General features: G+C 48.5%; 1 pseudogene; it reads left to right on the forward strand.

The window, feature by feature from the left end:
• Positions 1 to 19,357: 19,357 nt before the first annotated feature.
• LOC132360732 (large ribosomal subunit protein eL21-like) lies at positions 19,358 to 19,868 on the forward strand (annotated as a pseudogene).
• Positions 19,869 to 22,613: the final 2,745 nt, after the last annotated feature.

Consider the following 22,613-nt stretch of genomic DNA (forward strand, 5'->3'; position numbering starts at 1 on the left):
TCTCCCAGGTTCAGGTGTCGAATGGGTCCACCTGATTGGCCAGCTGACAAACAGGCTGATACGCTTCAGTGAGTGTCCTCTCTTGGGAGTGTGTGGCCTTCATTAACCCAGTTAAATTTACCCTTCCCCATGCCCATCCCATGCCCACTGCAACACACTGGCTAAGAGCTCCTTGGAGGTCACGGCCGGTCCCGTGGTCTCTCCCTTGCAGAGCCCAGCACAGGGCTAGGCTCGGAGCAAGTGCCTGGTGACTCTTCCCTGAAGGGGACTGAGAGGGACGTGGATCTGCTTGGAGCCAGAGGGACCGGGAGGGGAGGAGCCCATGGAGGGTGGCCTGCAGGGTGGGCTGCGAGCAGGCAGGGAAAGGGCTCCCTCGGGGGGGTGGGGGGGCTCTGGAATCCCTCGGCCTGCCCTCCTGGACAGCACCCACCAAGCGCCCAGCCCCGCCTGTGACTGTAGGGGCCAAGGTGGGCCGGTGAGCGCTTGCTCAAGATGGGCTGGGTGGCAGCAAGGCCTCAACGACCCCCCGGGAGGGTCCTGATTCTGAACAGGTGGGCGTGGGGAGGGGCTCAGGGAACAGCTGAGAGCCCAGGATGCGGGGCTGGGAGGAGCTTGCGTGACTCGGGTGGGCAGTGGGGAGCCACGGAGCCCGTCGGGCTGTTTGTTCTCCGTGTACCCCCAGACTCAGCTCTGCCCTTCTCTGCCCTGCCCAGTGTCCGGGAGTGGGGCTGGCCTGTCTCCATGGCACCAGTGGGCCCCCTCACCCACTGGTTTCTGGCTGGAGTTGGCCAAAGGGAAGCACTTAGGCAGACTGAAGGGCAGAGGGGCTGGTCGTTGCCGGGCCATGAGTCAGCAGTGGCTGTGTCCCAGCGGCTGCGTGTGTGTGTGTGTGTGTGTGTGTGTGTGTGTGTGTGTGTGTGAGGGTCCCAGCTCCTATGGGGCAGCCCTCCCTGCAGCTCCGGCTCTCTCTCTGAGGACTGCTCCTGCCCCTTGTTCGGCAGGAGCAGGGGCTGGTGCAGTGCCCAGCCTGGATGCTTCCATATCCCATGCTGGTGTCCTTCTCCCTGTCCACACCCAGTAAACAGCCCCAATTCCCCTGTTCCAGGGTGCCCTCTGTCTCCTGCCAGGACCCTTGTCGGGACCCTGTGGGTCAGGACCAACAGTTGACAAGCATGGTTCTAGAAGACGAGGGGGAAAAGGCCTAGAGCAGACATGATAGTAACTGGGGCTGAGGCTCACCCCAGAGTAGACTGCACTGGGCAGCAAGACTTCTGAGCACAGCGGCCGCCCAGACTCAGCTGGAGGCCCTGGGCGCTGAGACCGGAGAACCAGCTGAGCCCACAGACATGGTTAGGATGACTCCCAGCAGGGAGCTTGGCTCCCAGGAGGAAAAACCCAAAATGGCCCTCCTCAAGGCCAGGCAGTGGGGGGGTGTCTGAGCCTGCAGACGGGCACCCCAGAAAGGCCCCTCCCTCATTCCTGCTCCACCCTCACACCTCCTGCTGCCTGCGGGGAATTGGCCGGGGCTTCCAGCATGCACGTGGACAACTTGGACCTTGATAGAACAGTCCGGAGCCTTGGGGAGATGCGGGAAGGGCAGTGGGGTCAACACAGGGCCTTGTTCTGACTCTGGCCTTCCTACTAATCAGTTATGGAATCTCAGGGGGGCAGCTCCTTACCCCTGGGGCTGCAGCCTGCCCTGCTCCCACACCGGGACTCTGGGGCTTCGACCCAAACCTACTTGAGAAGCTACTGAGAGCTGCCTTGGTTTCTCTAAAAAATTGGAGAGAACAAAGAAGTTACCATGGAAACCACCCAAAATTTAAAAGACTAAAACAACAGTTTAATATCTCAAAAATCCTCTTTTTTTTCCCCCCTCTTAAAAACACACACTCGGGGCTTCCCTGGTGGCGCAGTGGTTGAGAATCCGCCTGCTAATGCAGGGGACACGGGTTCGAGCCCTGGTCTGGGAAGATCCCACATGCCACGGAGCAGCTGGGCCCGTGAGCCACAACTACTGAGCCTGCGTGTCTGGAGCCTGTGCCCCGCGACGGGAGGGGCCGCGATAGTGAAAGGCCCGCGCACCACGATGAAGAGCGGTCCCCGCACCGCGATGAAGAGTGGCCCCCACTTGCCTCAACTAGAGAAAGCCCTCGCATGAACCGAAGACCCAACACAGCCAAAAATAAAATAAAATAAATAAATAAAGTAGCTATAAAAAAGAAAAGTGCTTTAAAAAAAAAAAAAAAAACACACACACACTCATATACAAATCCCATTGTACCACATTAGTCTGATGAGATGGGGTGGAGGTGGAGGGGAGGATGAGAAAAGGATTCAGAATCTCAGGGGGCCACATGGTGATGGGGCTCCCAGAATTAGTTCTAGGGGTTTAAATTAAAACACGAATAAACATTTGAAATGCAAAATACCTAAATCCTCCAGCTCCACTGCAGATGAAAACAAGGTAAAAGCTTTTCGCTGGATTAAAAGGGAGAGAAGATATGCAGGTGGGATAGTGGGGCTGAGGAAGTCAGCTGGGCCCTAGTGCCTGGGGGAGGGCCGGGGACCACTGCTCCCTCCAGAACCCCATCTCTTGGGCTTGGCCATCACTCCAGCCCCACCCTGTCCCATCCCTCCACTCTCTGCAGGGCCTGAGAACTGAGGACTGGGAACAAGGCATCCCCAGTATTGCGTGGGCCTGGTGTGGGTGAGTGGGGACTGAGCTAGTTTTCCGCTATGTGGAGGCCATGCAGCCACTGCTGAAACGCCAGGTCCACTCCTGTGAGGACAGGTCTCGCCTCCCAGAGTGTCACACTTGCCCCAGGGAACTGCCCTGGTGTAGCTCCTCACTGCTGGCAGGATGAGTCTGTGGGGCATGCTTGCTGCCCTGTTCTTCTGGGAATGGTTCCCTGAATGTCCACAGGACCCACCCATCCTCGAGTCTCAGGCATGTGGTTTTTGCCGGACTGACTCCACCCCCAGTTCCAGGGGAGGGGCCTGCCGGGCCACAGGGATGTGTTAAAGGATAGGCAAGTGATATGTCATTAGATGCTGACTTGGAGTTCTGCGAGAGAGATGTCCATCTTCCCCTCTGGGCTTGAACTTGGCAGCGTGAGTGTGCTGGGGGCCACCTTGAGAACATGAAGGGGTAAAGCTGCCTAGAGAAAGGAGCCAACAGTGAGAAAGCAATGCTGAGATAACATCACCCTGGGTTAAGCTTCGCCTGAACCCCATCTCCCAGCCCCCAAACGCTTCAGTTGTTTGAGCTGATACATTCCCATCATCTGCTCCTGAAAAAATTTTAGTTGGTACAGATCATGACGCCTGGGCCTGGCATTCAAGGCTCGTTGCCATCTGCTTCTCTCCCCTTCTATCTGCATCCCCACTAATTGCTCTGCATGATTCCTCCATTCAGCCCACTGATCCAATTGGCCTCTTTCCAAACATGCTGTGGGCAACCCACCCTCCAGGGTGCTGCTTACAGCACTGTCCCTACCAGGAATGCCTGTTCTATTTATCTGAGTACTGAGTACTCAGCACTTGGTACTATCTAAGTAGTACTTAGACAGGTAGGCATATTAGATTAGCACTAATTGTTAAGTACTACTTACTTTCCAAGGTCCTTCCCCCTTTTCCAGGAAGACTTCCTTGAAAGCCTCCTCTTGTGCGTTTCCCTGATTCCCCAGGTCTCTCGTCTGGCCCTGATGAAATACACCTGGCTTCCCAGGTGGTTCATGAACTCCAAGTATCATCCCTTGGCTTGATTCAGTAGCTTCCTAGAACCTGTGCCTATTCCAGCGAGGGACTTGTGTTTAGGGATGGACACCTGTCCCCAGGCCCCAGCCCTGCCCTGTTCAGGCAGCAAAGAAAATGGATCCTATCATACTCATTTTCACATTTAGTCCTTACAATAGGTCTGTGAGGTAGGAGATTTTAACCCATTTTAAGAACCAAACCTTGAGGCTCAGAACAGTTCAATGACTTGTCCAAGGTCACACGTTCCTGCACTAGCAGACTTGGTACCTCAAACCCAGGTCTTCTGATTCCCTTGTTCATTCCTCAGATGAGAGACAGAACTGAATTTTACTGAGGGGTCCCCTGGGATGTGTGTGCATCTCTCCTTTGTCCTGCGGAGCGCAGGGTGGCACCTGTACCCTCACAGCTGAGCCAGTGTCTTCCATCCTGGACCCAGCAGGCTGGGTACCAGGTGGCAGTGGATTCTGAGCAGCCAGAGGCTGGCCAGCCTCATCCTGACCATGTCAAATCCCAGAGGCCTCGCTGAGGGGTCATGTCCCTCCAGATGAACAAAATAAATTCATGGAAATGTTTTCACAAGGGCGTTTTTCCTCTGCTGGTCTCTGCTTCCTTGAAAAACACAGACTTGGAGGTAAACAGTCTTTACTGCTACAAGGGAGCAAATACAGACTTCCTTCCCCATCCCCGGCCCCGACAGTTCTGCTTCCTCTGCCCTTCTTTCCAGCACTGTCCAGTGTCCCCCAGGAAGGCCTGAGGACCAAGCTCCAAGGGTGGATGGTGTCCCACAGAGACAAGCCGCGGGGACACCTGGAGCTCCAGATGCTTCTGCCTCCCCATCAGTCAGGGTACTTGGACTCCTGTCCTCTGGACTTTCCCCACTCCCATCAGACGGGCCCGATGGCCTGGAGAAGCAAAAGGGGAGCACTTCTGAAAGGAGGGGTGTTGTTAGGTTAAGATGGAGCCTCGATCCTGACGGGAAGAATAATCCACGGGCTTGAACCATGCTTTCTTCTTCCTTCCAGACCCTGGAATTTGCTCGTAAACAACACATTGTCATCTTGATTTTCAGCTCCTCGAAATTAAACAATGTTAAGAAGGGTTTGTACGAACCACCTTAACTGCAGAGGGCAGAATTACTGTCTGTTTATTTATGCTTTACATTTTCTACTTGCAAAATGCTTCAAAATACATTTCACTTTCTGTCTGGGATTTTTTCTCCCCAAGATCCTGGTGGGGATGCATCTTTCTAGTGATTCCTGGGGATGGGCTGGAGGCAAACAGCCGTAGAGTGACCTGCCCTCAGTCACCTGCAAGAGCAAGATTCACGTGATGGGTTAGCGCCACGGCAGATGGGATTATTGGTTGCAATTCTTCACTCCCCTGTGCTCATATAACACACCCACACCCTAGCCATAGCCTCATAGATTTCCTTGTCGCACTAATTTGGAGGCTGACCATGTGACTTGCTTCGACCTATGGCAGGAGGACAGACGTGGCAGTGTGCCAGTTCTCAGCCTAGGCAGTAAGAGACTGTGCATATTTCTACTTGTCCTTGTGCACTTTTGCTATCTTCACGAGGAAAGTTTCCCCGGGTTGCCGCTGCCCTTTTATCCTGGGACCCAGAGTGAACATGTGGGGGGTCAGAGTTGCCCCTATTGATCTACAGATCCCCGAGAGGGAATAAATGACGGCTGTTGTAATTCTCTGAGTTTTGAGGTGATCTGTTACACAGTGTTTCATGGCCATTGTTGACGGATACAAGTACTCAGTAGAAATTCTGTAGATAGTAGGTGATTAATAAATGACACCCTGGCATGTTTATTTCCTACAAATTTACTGAGCATCTATGTTTTTGCCAACCACTGTGATAAGTTATGGGGATACAGATAATAACAAAAATCAGTAAAATAATAATTAACATTTATTAAACATTTACTAGGTTCCAGGTATCATGCTCAGCTCTTTATATATAATATCTTACTGAATTCTCCCACATTTCTAGGAAGAAAATGAGGAAATTAAGCCTTTGAGAGTGAAAGCAACCTGCCCCAGATCATATGACTGGAAAGACCCAGTTCCTGTCCTCAGGACGCTCACAATCTGGCAAAGAAGGACGCTTGCCTGCAAACACTTGTGCATGCCTGTCCATGTGACTGGACTGGTAATTATTATTGTCCAAGTTTGAATTCTGTGGTGAGGCAGCAAAAGGCAGACTGGCTGTTTTGGCAGGAAAATCTGCCTTGTTCTTCTCTGCAGGCAAAGTTGAGCTAAAGGCTCTTAGGAAGCTAGGGGATGGTGAGTTTACAACCTGCACCAAATGGCATGAAGGTGAACATGACCCCCACAGGTACTTAGGAAAGCCCTGCTTTTGGAGTTATAAAAGCTTGAAAATAAGTTTCTGTGGTTCTGCATCCAGCTTCCACAGACATGTGGTATGACCTTGGGCCCAACCCTTGCTCTCTTTGGGCCTCAGTCTCCTCGCCTGTAAAATGGGCTGGAGGATGTGGTTGGGTGATCTCTACAGTGGCTTCCATTTCAGAGATGTGCGTAGCCTTGGACCCCTGCTTTGGAAGGAAAGTGTCTTCCTTTCTCTTTGCTCTTGTCATCTGCAAGGGGGTGGGAAAGGGAGTATTGAGGGGTAGGGGAGGAGAGGACGTGTTCTTTTAGAAATTGTGTTAAGGGCTTCCCTGGTGGTGCAGTCGTTGGGAATCTGCCTGCCAATGCAGGGGACACGGTTCTATCCCTGGTCTGGGAGGATCCCGCATGTCACGGAGCAGCTAAGCCCATGCACTACAACTACTGAGGCTGCGCTCTAGAGCCTGCGAGCCACAACTACTGAAGCCCGCATGCTTAGAGCCTGTGCTCCGCGACAAAGAGAAGCCACCGCAATGAGAAGCCCGCACACTGCAACGAAGAGTAGCCCCCCGCTCACAGCAATAAAGACCCAACTCAGCCAATAATAAATAAATAAATATTTATTTAAAAAAAAGAAATTGTGTTAAAAGCAGTGCAGTTTCATACTGTGATGTTTGTTTGATTAGAGACTTTGTTGACTGTGGCTCTTTCTCCTGGAAACTGGCTGTAGAGTGGGATTTTAGCACCAGCGTATGGGGTGTGTGTGTGTGGGGGGGGGTGGGGGGCGGTGTTCTGTGGGTGGGGTTTAGCTTTTCAAATGGAAGGATCACAGCCCCATCACAGCAACAATTTATTGAGCAACTATTATGAGCCAGGCACTTGTATTATCCCCATCAATCCTCCATTTTACAAAGGAGAAAACTGAGCCCCTTAGGGGCCTCCTGTGCTGCTTTCTCTTGCTCAGGAGCCTCTCCTCTTAGGAGAGATGCTCTTTTGCCTCTGTTATCTTGGGCAAGTTCTGAACATCTCTGAGTCTCAGTTTCCTTATCTACAAAATGGGCATAAGAAACCCTGCCTCACAAGTTTGTAGTGAGGATCACGCTGAGTAACATAAATGTTACTGGGACGTAGAAGGCACTTGATAAAAGTAACCATTTTACTTAATGTGCAAATAATCATGTATTTACTTAAAGTCTTTCTCTTCAGATGCAATAATTCTAACTCCATCCCTTCCCAGAAATTTTTATTCTGTTTTCACAATTACTCACTTTGCTCAATTCAATTCAAACCTCAGAATCATAGACATCAAAGCTCAAAATCACCCAATGTCTGCCAGATCACTCAGTTTTAATCTTTTTTTGTTTTGTTTTTTTTCACGTGTCTAACCAGAGAACACGTGAAACCTAACTAAACCTTCCTAACTAAACCTTTTTCCTAACTAAACCTTCCAGAGAAGCCCAACGAACAAAACACAGAAAAGCTAGTTTGCTCTGATGGAGGCGAGAGGGCTGGGTGGTGCAAGGGATGAAATCCTGCCCGATGGGGGTCCCTCCTCCCCTAGCGGGGGCTTCTAAATACCTCTGAGGATCCTTGCCTGGTGCCCTTCAAACCACACGAAATCAATCTCCAAGTGCATCATTTGGGGCCCAAGGCTGGTTGGAGAGATCAGACCGAGGAAGAAGGAACACTGCACTTTACTGATGACCGCAAAGGTCCCGGCAGTGTGTGGGTTGCATTCAGAGACGGGGGGATTCCATGGGGGAAGCAGCTCCCAGCTGGCTTCTGCTGGATCACCAGGGCTGGTATCCCCAGGCTGGAGCTGGGAGTGACCTTCCTGCTGCACCCCTGCGCTCTTGGTGCCACTAAAGCAAGTGAGCAAGGGCAACCTCGAACCTCTTAAGTTATATTGCTATTAATGAGCACCTTTTCCCCATGCAAATTACGTGTCATATACCTCCCGTGATCCTGCCTGGGACGCCGAGGTGGAAGGCAGTAGGCCTGCAGTGAAGCAAGTTTTGATTTTTATTTTTCTTAGTAATATTCATTTTTTAGACACAGTCCCTACAACTCTTCTGTCCTCCCTTTGTCCCCACCTTCTTTGCATTCCAGTGTCTCTCTGTGTCTCTCTTGGTCTCTGTGTGTCTCCCTAGATGCCCCAGTCTTTCTCTATGGACTACTCTCTGTCTCTCTCCCTGTCGGGGTCACGGTTTCCTCTTTCTCTCCATCTCTCTGAAGTTCTTCCCTTCTTTTTTTTTTTATTAACAGGAACAGAGCTGGTGGCTCTGAATGCACAGTTGCTACCCCCTTGCTAATTGCACCGCCAGGACCCATAGACCAATGAACACGTGGGAAGAGGCTTTCAAGGCAAGGGCAGTTCCCATGATTCTCCTCTCCTCTCTCCACGGGAACAGGAGGGGAGCCATTTGTGGCTGGTTTCTCCATGGGAAGCTTTAATAACAAGGTGCTGGCAATCAATGGTGGCCTTTTGAGCCCCAACTGCCTGCTCTGGGACACCATCCAGCTCTAGAGAGAGCTAAAATACCCACACTGGACAGGTATTATTAACACTGAGACAGAAAGCAATTTCCCCACAGCATTTACAGGATCCTCCCCTCAGCTCTGGGAAGGAAGCCAATATTGTCCCCATTTTATGGATGGGGAAACTGAGGGCCAGAGTAGTAAGTGAAGTGACTCACTAGAGGTCTCACAAGTGATTCAGAGCAGAACCAGGGCTTGAATCTAGGTCTCTTGACCCTAAACCTCAGTGCTCTGAGCATGAGGCCTGTGGAGATGGAAGCTTCCAGGAAATATTGGCGGGGAGAATGAGAGGGGCAGGATGCAGGCTGCTTAGAATTGTGACTGTTTTCCTCCTCTGGGTCCCGGGGCTGAAGTGAGGAAATTCCTCCATGAAGAAAAGTTGGATTGCCTCTTGGAGGCTTCTCTTCCTGTGTTTGGAAGGCTCTCAAGGCAGGAGGGAAGGGGAGCAGCTGGTGGGCATGTTCCTTGCGCCAGGAGAGAGCTGTAGGTGACTGCTTATTTTCCTGTGTCCTCCCGGGGTTTCTTTTCTTTTCTTTTCTTTTTTCTCTTAAAAGGTTAACTTGAGAATTTAGTATCTTTTATCTATTTATTTATTTTTTTGGCTGTGTCACGTGGCACGCGGGATCTTAGTTCCCCTACCAGGGATCGAACCACGCCCCTTGCAGTGGAAGCATGGAATCTTAACCACTGGACCTCCAGGGAAGTACCTCTACTAAAGTCTTGATTCAGGGCTTCAGTCTGATCTTGGATGGGCAAAGGGGAATTACAGGTAGCTGAGGAGGGATGGCAAAGGGGGGCAGTAGTCCACCCCCAGAGCTGCCTGGTGGCAGCATGGTGCTTAGTGAGAACACCCTAAGGAGGGTGGGGAGGCTGTTTGGTGCCCAGCTCATCCTGTCAATAAGCAATGCTGTGGTTGGATTGGCCCTTGTGGTTCTTATTATGATTGTAAGGCGTCCTTCGGCAATACCCACCAGGAGACTCTGTAAAAAATAAAGGTTTGTTACTTACAGGACCTGGAAGTTACACGACACACCTGGGGCCACACAGCAAGGCCTGCAGGGGCGGGGGTGGGGTAGTGGGAGAATGGGCCTGGGTTTTGCTTTTATTGGGGTCGAGGGTGGGGGCCTGGGGTTTCAAGGACTCAATCTTTATTGGTGAATTTAAAACATAAGAGTGAGCAGAGAAAGACAAATATCATATGATATTGTTTCTATGTGGAATCTAAAAAAATGGTACAAGGGAACTTAATTACAACAGAGAAATAGATTCACAGATGTAGAAAACAAACTTAAGGTTACCAAGGGGGAAAGGCAGGGGGGGAAAGGATAAATTGGGAGATTGGGATTGACATATACACACTACTATATATAAAATAGATAATCAACAAGGACCTACTGTATAGCACAGGGAACTCTACTCAATACTCTGTAATGACCTATATGGGAAAAAAATCTAAAAAAGAGTGGATATATGTATATGTATAACAGATTCACTTTGCTGTACAGCAGAAACTTATACAACATTGTAAATCAACTAAACTCCAACAAAAATTAATTTTAGGGACTTCCCTGGTGGTCCAGTGGTTAAGACTCTGCACTTCCACTGTAGGGGGCAAGGTTCAATCCCTGGTTGGGGAACTAAGATCCCGCATGCCATGAGGCACAGCCAAACAAACAAATTAATTTAAAAAAATAAAGTTTAATTACCAGGGGGGAAAAAAACCCCACAAGAGTGAGAATTTAAAGCATGGGAAGAGAAAAGACAACTGGCCCAAATGGTCAGTTATTGAAATCAACCAAGGTCTCTAAAACAAAGGAGCCTCAGTGGGAGGAGGCGGGCTGGCTCTCTATCTAGTCCTTTGGCTGGCAATGTGTTTATTCAAGATCGTCATCATTGAAGGTGATGCCTCTTTGAAGTGGCTGCCTTGGCAATCAAAGCTTAACTCAGGCACTTGCATTACACAAAAGAAAAAACAAACCAACAAGAAACAACTGGCAGGGTTTATACTACAAAGGCCCTCCACAACTGGAACTATAGGGACTAGGCACCCTCCCCGCATGGAGACTCTCCCCTCACTGTCCGCTTTGAAGGGTTGGGGTGAGATTTTATTGAGGGAGCTGAAGCTGGTGGGCTGGGTGGGCTATGGGGGAGGGCGGAGGCACTAGTCCATTGCTATCCATTTTGGACATCTTTCAGTGGTTTAGGGAAGCAGGTTCGCCTCATCTGGGCTCCATGCAGGATGTATGCTGCACAAGTCTGGGGAGAACCGGTCCCATTGTGCAGTGCACAACCTACACTCCTGTACGTGGCAGCCTGGTCTGGGAAAGAGAGGTGCCTGATTCAAGGCAAAAACAGCCCAACACCTAACAGATCCTGGCTCTGAGAACTGAAAGGCTGGTCTTGGTCCACTTTAGTGACCAATTCAATTTCAGATTGAACTAGCCCACACTGAGCTCCTATTATGTGCCAAGCTCATAGTAGGTGATTTTTCTCATTCAAGTCTCTCCATCTCCCAGTGTACTCTCTACTACATTTTGAATTGGAGGAAATTTACTTGTCTTATTGATAGAATGACCACATTTATGTTCTCAGTGCAGACAGTTCATTTTCAAAACTCAAAAGTCAGTTTTGTATCCAGGTCTGGCATGCAATGTAGATTGCCTTTGTGCCCCTAAAGACAATTGAGACATTCAAGTTGGTACTCAAGAGCCTTTCTGGGGCCCCGTGGATGTTTCTTCTCATACTGATGACCCACAGGCTTCCAAGCAATCACTCAAAGGGTCCCTGGGCATTTGGCTCTTAGCCGGGTTAAGAAGGGCCTGTGATTCTGGGAAGTTCTCCTGCATCAGGGGCTGGGCTGCCTGCTGGAGTGGTCTGTGGAACTAGAAAGGACCTGGGTCTTGGGTTCAACTCTTACCTCTCTTACCTACCAGCTATGGACCTTGGATAAATTTCTTGCAGTCTCAGTTTTCTTACTGTGAAATGGAGATGATAATACATGCTGCATTATATCATGAGGTTTACATGAAATAAAAGGCACTGTTTATTGAGTATCCACTGTGTACCAGATCTGCTGAGCCCTTGACATTTGTCAGCTCATATGACTTGTACCTGGCACAAAATCCCCACTATTTGCTGAATGAATGAATAAACACTTCCTCAGAGGGCCAGCTTCACGGGAAGGCCACCTGGGCACTTGCACAGGACCCCACACTTAGTTTAATGCTCTGCTGTTGCCATCTTGAAATGTTTCATACTTTTTGAACAAGAAACCCTGCTTTTTTTAAAAAATTTTATTTATTTATGGCTGTGTTGGGTCTTCGTTTCTGTGCGAGGGCTTTCTCTAGTTGCAGCAAGCGGGGGCCACCCTTCATCGCGGTGCGCGGGCCTCTCACTATCGCGGCCTCTCTTGTTGCGGAGCACAGGCTCCAGACGCGCAGGCTCAGTAATTGTGGCTCACGGGCCTAGTTGCTCCGCAGCATGTGGGATCTTCCTAGACCAGGGCTCAAACCCGCGTCCCCTGCATTGGCAGGCAGACTCCCAACCACTGTGCCACCAGGGAAGCCCAAGACCCTGCTTTTTTTTAAGGTAAGAAGTAGATTTATTAATATCCTTTGTTGCAGGAAAATGGGGCACAAGAGGACGGTCATGTCCCAGGTCTCGGGTGAGTTCCTGGGACGGGCCACCAAATAAGGATCCTTGGCTTCACACAGGGAAAGAGGACCCTGCATTTTGATTTTGCATTGGGTCCTGCAAATTATGTAGTTGGTATTGCCTCTCCATAAACCCTGTGGGACATACCTATTCTGCATTGTCATACCTATTCTACAGATGCATAAACTGAGGTATAGGGAGGCGAAACTACTTGCACAAAGTTTCCCAGCCTGTAAAATGCAGAGCAGGGCCCCAGTGTGGACCTCCACTAAATGCAGTTCATTTCACTGGGTTGGTGGCCCTGTTGCTCTGGCCTCACGCCTGGGCTGGGCCTGGCAGTGGACAGGTTATAAATCCACAAATTGGAGTGGCCTTTCCTCCAGATCTTAAAAGTCAAGGGTTTGGAGGATCTCACCAGTCTTTGGAAAAACTTGCAGTTTCTGACAAAGCAGTAAAAATGGCCTTCAGTCCGCCCACTCTCTTTCTGTCTTGTTCTGGAAGATGAGTGAGAGGTAAATGGGGGAGAAACAAGGAAGATGAACAAATGTCATGGAAAGTCAACAACATCTCCCTCACCAGTGTGGTCGAGGGGAGGAGGACACACAAAAGGAAAGCCCCCCACCCCAGGCCTGGGGCCTCTGGGTGGCTGTGTCCACAGCTCTCCAAACAGTGCTGAAAATGAAAACTGTGGGACAAGCTGGTCCCCACCGCCTAGAACAAAGGGAGGCTGGTGTGTCTTAGTCACTGCTAATTTCTGGCAAATTACTGGCCTTGGGAGCAGGACTGCTTGTAAAGTTCTCAGCTGCTCCAAGCTTAAGGCAATTTATTCAAAGGGAAATAAGGGCCACATCTGCTCAGGTGATGGGGAGACAGGGAGCCTCTTGCAAGCTCATAAAGACTGCTGGAATCTTAGATGCACCTGCAACAGGCCTGGCGCTCTCCTCAGCCCAGTTTTTATTCTTTTGGATTGGTTTGCAGAAGGATGCTCAGAAGGGTTTATGAGAACCTGGGACTGTGTGTATGGGTTCTTTAAAAAATAATAAAGTCCTCTACTACTCCCATGGCTGAGTGCATGCGATGAGGGAGTCGTGGGCGGGAGGAAATTGCAACTGGTTTTTTTCAGCCTGAGAGGGAGGGTGTTGGAACAGGTTCTGAAGGAGAGGAAATGCTCCGTTGGCTCTTAATTCCAATGTGGCTGGATTCACACACAACACTCGAGCAGCTCAAGGCAAAAAGGGAGCTTCAGGTTGTAGGTGAGCATAGGTCTCAGGGCTGGAAACCCTGCGAGGGTAAAAGGAGAGAAGGAAGAGGAGATAATGCCTTTGCCTTCTTGGGCCTCAGTTTACCCTTCTGTAAAATGGGATCTGGGAGCCTAGGCTAGAATGGAGCTTGAACATTCTGGATTATGAACCTAGAGAAAAGGGGCAGGCAGGAAGAGGAGGGTATTCATGAGCCCTAATATGTACACAGAACTTTACAGTTTATGAGCCTCTTTAAAGACATTGTCCATTTCTTCTTCTTCATTATCATCCTAGCAGACATACAGAAAAGGACATAAGCAAATGCAAAGCGTCATGAGTAATTCTAATTGTAATAAATTCTAAAGCAAACACCCATCTAGTGAACAACCCAGATCAAGACAGAATGAATGACAGAATGATGCCAGGAACACTAAGTGATCTTTCCCACTCACATCCCCTCCCATATACTACAGGCACTCATAGCTTTGCTTTTGTGAAAATCATTTCTTTTTCTTTCTCTTTTGTTTTAGTTTTGCCACCATGTATACATCCCTCAATGATAAAGTTTAGTCTTGCCTGTTTTTGAACCGTATATAAATGGACTCATACAGGACATGTTACCTGTGTCAGCTTCTTTTACTCAAAATCATGATTGTAACACTGGCCCATTTTTCCAGATGAGAAAAGGGAACCTCGGAGAAGTTAAGTGACACATCAAAGGTCACATAACTAGTCCTGGCAAAGCTGGGCATGAAGCCACACCGCCTGGTTACTCTGTTACCCAGATCAATCCGCTGGGGTTGCTAACATCCATTTCCAGCCATAGGGCAGAGTAGGTAATCCGAGAACAGAAGAGACGGCCCTTATGGCTGAGCCAAGGTCACGGGCCCTAGAGAAGGAGCATCTGTGCCCTGCGCTTCTCTGGTGGGATCCCGTGCCTGGAGTAATTCTCCCATTGAGAGTATAAACAGTGAGGGGGAGAGAATTCCCCCAAAGGAAATGGGGGTGCTATTAGGAAGGGGTGATGCCAGACAGCCAACAACAACACGTGTCTTCTCCTTCCTTCTTTCCTAAATATAGGTCACTCCTTTAAAATTGTTCCTGTTTCACTTTTTTTTTTTCTACTGAAGCATAGTTGATTTACAATGTTGTGTTAGTTTCATGTGTAGAGCAAAGTGATTTAGTTATTTATATATATATATATATATATATATATATATATATATATATATATATATATATTCTTTTTCAGATTCTTTTCCATTATAGGTTATTACAGGATATTGAATATAGTTCTCTGTGCTATACAGTAAATCCTTGTTTATCTGTTTTATACACAGTAGTGTGTATCTGTTAATCCCAAACTCCTAATTTATCCCTCCCCGCCCCTTTCCACTTTGGTAACCATACATTTGTTTCTATGTCTGTGAATCTCTTTCTGTTTTGCAAACAAGTTCATTTGTAGCTTTTTAAAAAAAGATTCTACATGTAAGTGATATCATATGATATTTGTCTTTCTCTGCTTCACTTCTTAATATATGAGTTAGGACAATTCATCAAAATAAACCACTAAGTACCAGTGGGCAACAGTGAGCAATCCAAGCTAATGGAAGCATAGATTTTTCTGAATTTCTTCTTCAAGAAAGCCTTGCATTTTCTCCTCATAGGCTCTTGCTCCTGAGGCTGACACAAACATAACATAAAACTGAAGCATTTTACAGCACCCAGATGCTCACAGGACTACATTTCCCAGCCCCTGCCTGGGCAGTTGTTCTTTCATGTCACCCCTGCCTTTGCTTGGCCCTTCAGCTTCATGCCAGAGACCACTAAAGTTTGGAGAAATGCCCTCAGTTTCCAGCAGTGGCATAAAATGTTTCCTCATATTGTCTTAAGTGGGGCTCCTGGCGAGTCAGTTATATCCTAGACTGCAGAGAGGCTCCTGGTTTTCGGAAGATATTTGCAGCTGGGATGAGACTTTGGGGAAGGGGGGATTCTTGGCTGGAGAGGGGAGATGGTGAGGGAGGAGAAATGAATATCTGAAGAAATTGGGCTGTGGGTATTTGGGTGTGGAAATGGGGGCAGGGCAGCTTAGGAACACAATACAGGGGTCACAGTGCTCGGGGAGGGAGTGCCAGGTGAAGACAGGGTCCTTGTGCAGACCCTGGCCTGGGGCGGCTCCTTTGAGGTGCTCATGACTGAGGCCCTTGGTCCCTTCCAGGAAGGCACAGAACTCTCCCCAGGACCCCCCCAGCCTCGGGCAGAGGCATGAGCACTGGTCTAGGAGTCCGGGAGCACTCAAGATGTGGCCAGTCCTGTTCCATGCACGCTCCTGTGTTAATTCATTTGAGACTTACAAGGACCCTACACTTTTTATTGGCATCATTACTTTGTCGTAAAAGGGAACATTACTGTTCCCTTTTGACAGACGAAGAAAATGAGGCACCGTGAGGTTAAATAACATGCTTGAGCAAACCAGTGGTGGAGCCAGGATTTGAACCTTGGTATCTGACTTGATTTTTTTTTTAAATCTTAAAAAAATGAGGGGATGGGACTGGGCGACATCCATCGTCTGTTCCATCCCACCATCAGAACGGCCCATGGTCTTGTCTGCTAACTTTATTGTGAAGTCTGGGGTCACGCAGGGCAACAGAACAAACCTTACAGAAAACAAGCAGCTTTGTAAAAGGTGAGCCTGCCGGGCTGACCTGATCTCCTTCCTTGAGATCATGAGATTATAAGAGACCAGCCAGGCTGGGGGCACATCTTGCCCGTGGTTTGCGGAGAGCAGCCATGAGCCAGCGGTCCCTTGAAGCTCCTCTGTGCTCTGGGTCTCTCTGAACGAATCCTGCCCTGCCTCGCTCGTGCAGCTAATGCTGGATGGGGGGGTCCTCACCTCCTCTGACCTCCCCACCTGCTACGCCAGCATGGTGCCAACTTGTACTCACAACCAGAAATGGTGGCGGGGACTGAAGCTGGGCCTCTCTCTTCCTTTCTCTGTGGGGTAACACTGGGTTGTCATAAAGTGGGGTCCACCTAGATAGAGTGGGGAACCTAAGGCTTTCATTGACCTGACTTACTTGGGTGACTGCTTAAGCTGAGAAGCAAAGATAAACCACAGGGGGTGGCGTTTAAGAGTCACCAGGTCATTGTTGGAAACAAACTAGTCCTGAGAGTCAGAGGGGAGAGACGTTGGCCCCAGCTCTGGGGGAAGCTCTGAGTGACAGCATCGGGGAACCCCTACTACCCACTCCATGGACAGATGATCAACCAGTCTTGGAGCAACTTGCTCAAGTTCACAGTGAGTGATGGTGGAACTAAGATTCGAACGGGATCTCTCAAGGCCAAGTCTGGGGCTCCAGCCACTTAACCTTTTCTGCCTTCACATCTGGTACCAGCTCAGGAAACCATATGCTCTGGTCATATGGGCTCGACACCCAGAAGGCCCCACTGCGCTGCCAACAAACATGAGACTGAAAAACGTGAACATGAGTTTGTCCCATCTCTAAGGGAATCTCCAGTGATGACTCAGCACCTGCATTCTCTGAGTTCTTGGAGCTCCTCCATCCAGAAACAGAGAGCCTAGGAGTAACATGGCTGGCAGCTCTCGGAGTCGCTCCAGGCCAGGAGGGACACAGCCCATCACGGGCCACCTTGGCAGCCTGTGCTGTTTCTCCGGGGAGTGGATTGATCCTGTGCTCTGCACTCCGTCTCTCCCAGTCCCCAGACACAGCGATACCACTAACCAACACTCATTACCCTTCACAGCAATCTAGTGAGGTTGATACATTAGTGCACAACAGCATTTTACCGATGAGGAAACTGAGGCATAGGAAGGTTAATACCCTGCCTGTACTGGTTAAGTATAACTAGTCAGTGGGAAAGCCAGGATGGCAAACCCACACAGCCTGGCTCGCAAGTCCATGCGCCCAATCACTGCGCCCAGGTTATCCCTCCCTTCTCCTTTCTGGGGGAATTTCACTCAGCATTTCCTTTAAGAAGCTCCCCTCCTCCATTCCGTGAGGTGGGGGGAAGGGAGGGGCTGGCTGTCAGCCACCATGCCCCACCCACAGGGCGGACCCAATGCCCAAGCTGGGCCAATCAGATTCTCTAGGCACAGGACTCCTTGGCTGATTGACAAAGACGTCTTGAGTCATCCTCACAGTGATGGCCCCCAAAAGCTCCTTTCTGACTGAGTTCTCTGGACCTGCCTTTGTTTCTTCAGCTTTTCTTTCACCACTGTGAGCTGTCCAGTTTCCTTCCAATAAATAGCTTTTTTCCCCTGCTTGTTAGCCAGAATTAGGTTCTACAGTTCAAGAACCCTATGGGTATAACCATCGCAGAAATGATTTACTTTTCATTTCATATACATTTAATAGGTGACCAAACAGATCTGCATTCAAATGTGAGCTCTGTACTTACTAGCTGTGTGATCCTGAGGAAGGGACTTCTCTGATCTGATCTTCACCCCTCTCATCTGTTAAAGGAGGACATTACCTTGTAGAACAATTATAAGGACAACGTTCCAAGAAGAGGAAAAACCAGATGCAAAGGACTGGAAGTGAGTGAGTGTTTGCCTTTGACCACAGTGGCATGTGGCATTAATGGCCCTGTTCTACACCTCTCCCTGTGTCCATGCCCTTTGTCATGTGGCTTTGCCGTACCCGCCTTGTTGTGGGTGGGAGGTACTTCCCTACCTCTTTACACTGGGCTCGACTATGTGCTTTGGCTAATGGGATGATAGCAGATATGGCTCCAGCAGACACTTGATAAGGGCTCGCAGGACGGATTTTGCTTCCTTGTGCTATTACCATCACCTTCAGATGGACATACCCAGGTGAACCCACTGGTGTCAGGTGGAGGATGAGAGAACATGGAGCAGAGCCATCCCCAACTGAGCCTAGCCTAGATCAACGAGCTGCAGACTCATAAACTGGCCCAGCCAAGACCAGCAGAGCCAGTCAAGTTCAGCCTGGGTCAGCCACCTCCCAGCTGACTCACAGACATGTAAAAAAATCATTCATGAGCGTTATTTTAAATGACTGAAATTTGGGATATTTTGTTATGTAGCAATAATTAACTGATACATACACTGGTGCCCAGAAGTGGACATAAAACATAAAACATATGTAACATTGGTTTTTGGGACTGGGTGGTGGGAATGAGTAAACTATTAGGGAAGGCTGAAAAAATAGTAAGGAAATTGCTCTTGGAGGCTGGAAAAATGGCAATCCACATTATGTAATGCTGAATCCTTTAGGAAAACTGTTAGTAACTTGGGAGATAAAAAGTGTATCTAATGAACTCTTGGACTTGGGCAAAGAGATTTCTCAGCAGAGTACTGAAAGCATCAGTTGGCTTTTACGACTGTGTTTGATAAGGTACTACAAAGAAGAGACAAGCTCATGAAATAACTGCCTAGTTTGCAAGTAGTATTAGGAGGATGATAGAGAAGTTAGAATCTGCTCTGTTGCTGTGGCTTCTGGCACATGCAGTAGAATGGAATCATAGACAAAGGGAACCCACAAAGTTTTTAGACAGAGTTATATTGACAAAACGACTCCTAGCCTGAATTAAAAGAGATGGAAATCGTTCAAAATATAAAAAGACCTCTGGGTAGGAAGCAGTTTCAAAAGATTGCTTAAAGGCTATATTTTATAATGCCTTCAGAAGTAGCCAGGGATGGTGATAAAAAAGGAAGGACATCTCAGAGGCTGGAGCAAGAGCCATAGAGAACAATGGGGAGAGAACCTTTCTTAGAATGCAGATCTTGGAGCCTTTTGGCCAGAACCGCCATCTTCCAGTAATTTGTCAAAATGACCAACGCAAAGGGAAAGAGGAGGGACACCTGCTACATGTTCTCTAGGCCTTTTAGAAAACATGGAGTTGTTCCTTTGGCCACATACATGTGAATCTACAAGAAAGGTCATATTGTATGTATCAAGGGAATGGACACTATTCAAAAAGGAATGCCCCACAAATATTACCATGGCAAAACTGGAAGAGTCTACAATGTTACGCAGCATGCTGTTGGCATTGTTGTAAACAAACAAGTTAAGGGCAAGATTCTTGCCAAGAGAATTAATGTGCATACTGAGCTTTTGAGCACTCTAAGACCCGAGATAGCTTCCTGAAATGTGTGAAGGAAAATGATCAGAAAAAGAAGAAAGCCAAAAAGAAAGGTACTTGGGTTCAACTGAAGCACCAGCCTGCTCCACCCAGGGAAGCACACTTTGTGAGAACCAATGGAAAGGAGCCTGAACTCTTGGAGCCCATTCCCTATGAATTCATGGCATGATGGGTGTAAAGAAAATAAAGGACCTGGACTGTACAAGTGTTTCTCTTAACTGAGTAGAAGTGTTGTGTCCCCTCCCCCAAAGAAATATTTAAAGCACATTTTAATTGTGTCCAGATTCAGTGGGTGTTGTCTTTACTTTTCAAATTTAGTAGTTTTTCTTCCTGAAAGATGTGAGGTAGTTTGTTGTGCAATATACTCCACTGGTTAATAAACTGCCAGATATTATTTATATATATATCAAAAAAAGAATGCAGATCTTGGGGCTAATCAAGGAATGTTACCTATCCTCAAGGTTGTGGTAGCTGGAAACATTTTCCCAGCAGGATTTCAGAATTGCTATGGACCACTGACTGGTATGGACCTCCTACTTCCCCTGTTTGAATGGGAATGTTTATTGCAGATGTCCTGTCCCTACCTTACCATTATATGTTGGAGGTATGGGAGGTGGATAACTTGCCCAGAGGTCTTGGATCAAAAGGAGCTGCAGCTGGACCTGATGTAGATCATGAGAAAGTAGATTTTGAGCTTGATGCCACTGGCTGTTTCTCAGTCTTGCAATGGGAGTGATTGATTTTTGCATGTGGGAAGGATCTGAATAATTGAGGTTGAGTGTAGGGTGCAATAGATTGATTGCATTAATGGACCCAAATCTTCACCCCTGCCTGTATCCACATCCTTTGCCATGTAAATTGGCAGTGCCCTCTTACTGTGGGGAGGGAGCACTTCCTTACCCCTTGACTCTGGGCTCCCATATGACTTGCTTTGGCCAATGGGATATTAGCAGAGCTGACACAAGCAGAGTCTTGACAAATGCTTACACGATGGGGTTCGCCCCCTTGCACCTCTGACATCACCATCAGAAGGCTACGCTCAGGCCAGCCTAGTGATCCATGGAGGAGGATGAAGGACACATGTGACAGAGCCTCTCCCAAGCTGGGCAACTGCAGACTTATGTGTGAGTTCACTCAAGACCCACAGAACCACCCAGCCAACTCCAGTCAATCCACAGAGACATGAAAAATAATATGATTGCTGTTTTGAGCTGCAGAGATTTGCAGTGATATTTTTATGCAGCAGTAGATACCTGATATAGCAACAAAGTGGAGTTTTTCTCCGCGGGAGGCTGCTAGCCACACATGAAGACCAGATGAACCCCTTCCCTTGTAAGACTTCTCCAATACTAATCATGATAACAATAACAAAAGCTATCACTTACTGAACTCTTATTTCCAGGTCCTGTGAGAAGGGCTATATGCGTCATCTTGCTGAATTCTTACAACAGCCCTCAGGGTTGGTTATGATTATTTCCATTTTATAGATTAAGAAAACCCAAAAAACCCCCCGAGGCTCAGAGAGGTTAAGAAAACAGGCTGAGGTCACACAGATAGTAAGTAGTACAGTTTGGATTCAACCTCAAGCTAGTCTAACTCCAAAAGCTATGCCATCTAGTCAGGCACAGGCACTGTAGTGAATGGGGTTGGTTTCAGGCCTCCATTCTCCAGACTGCCCTATGGATCACACAGCATTTGTTGGTTTTGTTTTCCCAACAGACTTTAATGTAAGAAATTATTTGAACAGGTGTTGGAGAATTGAAGAAGTGAAACGAGTCATATGAGGGTAACACAGAGGTAGAAGCCACAGCTGTCATCACCCTTAAATCAGGGAACAGAGGGAAGAGGTGGAGTTATCAGAACTTTGCAGCTGGGACTCCAATTTCTGGGGAGGAGCCCTGCCTGGCAGGTGCTGGTGCCTCTGATGGGCAGAGCTCATTTTTGACATGTGAACAATGTCAAGGGCATCAAGGAACATAGCTGGCTGGTTGGGGAAGGACTGGGTTATCCAGTCTGGGACCCACTTTGTTCCAGACATAAAGAAGACCCCCAAGGAGAAGGAACGACACCAGGGAGAAGATGGGGCTTGGATTAGGCATCAGAAGATGGGGATAGCTGAAGAAGAGATCTAAGGGAAGGAGTCCTGGGGCTAGAATGGGAGCAGGGCTGAGACTGAACACAGATCCAGGTGTGCACACTTCCCACACTACCCTGGGGAGGGACGCACCCCTGGAACTTCCTGCCAAGGCCCCAAGCATGGGCTTGTCCACCCTCTGACACGGTGATAGTGGTCATGTGTGCTGGGGAGAGCAAGAGACAGTGGCCCTCTGAGTAGGAGTACGGGGGCCACAAGCATGGCCTTTGCAGCCAGATGGTCTGGGACCTAATCCTCCCCTCTGCCGCCTAGTAGCCACGTGACCTCAGGCAAGTCCCTTAACCTCTTTTATTTTTAAACTTTTTATGTCAAGAGGATTTTAGATTTACAAAAGACTTGCAAAGAGAGTTCCCACATACCCTTCCCCCAGCTGCCCCTGATGTTAACATCTTACATTCATCCCAAGGAAGAAAGTAACACTGGTACATTACTGTTAACTGAACTCCAGACTTTATTCAGATATCTCCAGTTTTTCCACCAATGTCCTTTTTCTGTTCTGGGACCTAATCCAGGATACCATGTCGCACTTAGACTTCTCCTCTCTTTGCTTCAGTTTCCTCACCTGTAAAATGGGGTGATGGTAATGATGGCACCTATTCCCTCGTCCTCTTGTGGGGATCAAGTGATGGATCACTGATGCACAGCACTTAGGTGGTGCCCGGCACAGGGAACTGCTGTGTAAGTGTAGGTCATGGTTATAACACTTAAGACCAGTGACAATTTTCCTGCCTTCTGGGAGCGTACCTTGGATTGCCAGCCGGAGCCCCTACCACTCACTCAGGACT

This window comes from Balaenoptera ricei, chromosome 2 (assembly GCF_028023285.1).
Source record: "Balaenoptera ricei isolate mBalRic1 chromosome 2, mBalRic1.hap2, whole genome shotgun sequence".
Lineage (NCBI taxonomy): Eukaryota > Metazoa > Chordata > Mammalia > Artiodactyla > Balaenopteridae > Balaenoptera > Balaenoptera ricei.